The sequence below is a fragment of the Apteryx rowi genome, unplaced genomic scaffold (genome assembly GCF_003343035.1).
Source record: "Apteryx rowi isolate R43461 unplaced genomic scaffold, aptRow1 scaffold_102, whole genome shotgun sequence".
Classification (NCBI taxonomy): domain Eukaryota; kingdom Metazoa; phylum Chordata; class Aves; order Apterygiformes; family Apterygidae; genus Apteryx; species Apteryx rowi.
In genome coordinates this window covers 1,762,492-1,765,026 of record NW_020447220.1, presented here as the reverse complement: position 1 = coordinate 1,765,026, position 2,535 = coordinate 1,762,492, and positions in this window count along the sequence as shown.

Sequence of the window (2,535 nt, the reverse complement as noted above, 5' to 3'; positions counted from 1 at the left end):
AGTATCTTGGAGAAGGCAAATCTTCTCAAAATATGCTCTTTAGGTAAATTGTAAATAGGGCCATGGTTTCTTAAATTTTGGGTTAATGCTCAGAAGAAGTTTATTTTATTCAATGCTTTTCTTTTCCATATGAGCCGTGTGTGTGTGTGTGCGTGCGCATATATATATATATGTTCTAAATAAGTTTGCAAATTGAACCAGAAAGAGGATTTGGGGTATTATGGTTCCAGAGTAAATAGGTTTTTGAAATAATATTTAACTTGGACTTTAAGAGTACTGGATAAAATTTTATATACTCCCAGTGCTGAGGGAAGCTAAGTCCTGCTGAAGTTTAGGAGCATTAAAGCACTGGTTCTGACTAAAGCATTTGTGATCTGACTTACTTTCAGAAAGATGCATCAAATCGGAATAGTTGAGAAGCAGTCTGTAGAATTTAAATAATAAAATATTTTCAAGTATCATCTGACAACTTTGAACATAGCCTTTCCACAGGCTAAAAATCTCACTATTTCTGCAAAAGCACTGAGGGTAATTTATAATTGAGTAAAGAAAGAAAGTAGTCTTTTTTTACTTTGAGGGCCTATTGGCTGCTGCTTGAGATTATTGAGTTTTCATTCCAGTGTGGAGGAAAGCAGTATATCACCAAGATGAAACAGAAAGCTTAATAGGCACTGTATCTCTTGATGTTTATGGAAACTTTGCCAACAATCTTAAAAGAAGCTGAATTGGACCCTAAAATAGTGACACAAATGAAATTAAGGGGAAAAAAACCCTTCGAATGGTAATGCCAAATATCTCATTCACACTATTAAAATCCTGCCTTATGCTCCAGCTAATTAGATTAAATGACAAATTAAATGTGGCAAAGGATAATGGGAAATCTTACTTGTAGAAAAAGACTAGCATTTATTTTTTCAGCAGCAGGTTAAAATACTTGGTGTTGAGAAATCTTACAAGTAGTTTGATTACTTACAAAGTTTTTTTTAAAGAAAGAAATTGATCTTTGTTAACAATAAAAAGGTGTGCATTTATTCCACATTTAACATATTTATAGAAAACTGTCACAGTCTTGGTCTACGGAAAAAAGTTAATTATCTTTTATTTTTGCAGAAATATATCATGGTAAGATAATTTTGATATCCAGTTGATCAAGTATGCTGTTAATTCTTGCAGAACATTTAAGATCATTATTGAGTATTTGTGATTGTTAGGCACTAGGTGGCCTGCTTGCTAAAATATAGTAGTAAAGACTTCCACAAAGACAATTCGCAAAACACTGGGTGAAAATAAATACAGTATCTTTAACTTCTAATAGAAGAAGATGMATTTAAACTACCTTATACAAATTAATATATGCATGGAAATCTAAAGAAAATACAACCTACCTAAAACCAACTTAGCACACAATTATTTTGGTTTTGCCTTGCAGAACAGTAATCTTTAGTTCCTCTCTGTTTGTTTGAGAAAAATCAGTAACTCATTTATATTACTACCAAAACATTCTTCTCTTCCACCTGACCCCCAAGTACTCCACTAGGGCTGGCGCTGCTGAGATATCAACCTACACGTCCCTCTTTCTACTTTCCCACTACTGTAAAAGATCCAAGTTTCCCACAGAGAGAGGGGATAATAACTTGCATATTCTCCAACATCATAATATGCCCTTAGTTCTCTTGAGGGATGTTTAAAACTGGCAAATACAACAGAGTAGTAACATTTATTTAAAAAACATATTTGGGTTACTGTATTATGCTCAGAAACATAAAAAGACCCATATTATTCATTGTTTCTAATGAGCAAATGCAACAACTCTTTTAGAAGAGCATAGTTCACAGACACCTCAATATGATCTCAGGTAGCAATCTACTGAAAACAATAATTAGGAATAGCAAACAAGAAATTTGAGTATCTTGCAATACCTTGCTGAAATTATTTTCTCTTTTTTTAGTAACTAATTGCTAGAAGTGTCCTACTCTTCAAGTCTTGCAACCTGAGTCCCTTAGTCCTGTGCTATCACAGACCGAGTTCTTTCTAATTTTTGGCTCTTTTCATGTTTCATTTGTTCATTGGTGACTCTCATTATTGTCAGTGGAAGGAGATACACTGTGATTTGAGAAGGTGTGCAGCTCAGGCTTTTGGACATTGATTTTTTTTAAGAAACAAATTGTATACATTTTGCATATTTACAACAGTGAAATAAATATTTCAATAACAAACCTTGATTAAAAATAATTGTACTATTCCRTTAAATGATTAACCACAGATTCATTTCAATATGATTATTCACCTTCTTTCTGTAACCGGGACAACAGACCCTGTGYCCTACCGGAACACCCGGAAAAAGCGGCGGGTGATTGTTGTGGGGGACTCCCTGCTACAGGGGACGGAGGCATCTATCTGCCGACCTGACCTCTTGTCTAGAGAGGTTTGTGGCCTGCCGGGGGCTCGTGTGAGAGATGTCATGCAAAGACTGCCAAGGCTCGTCCATTCTTCGGACTATTACCCACTGCTGCTCTTCCATGTGGGCGCCAATGA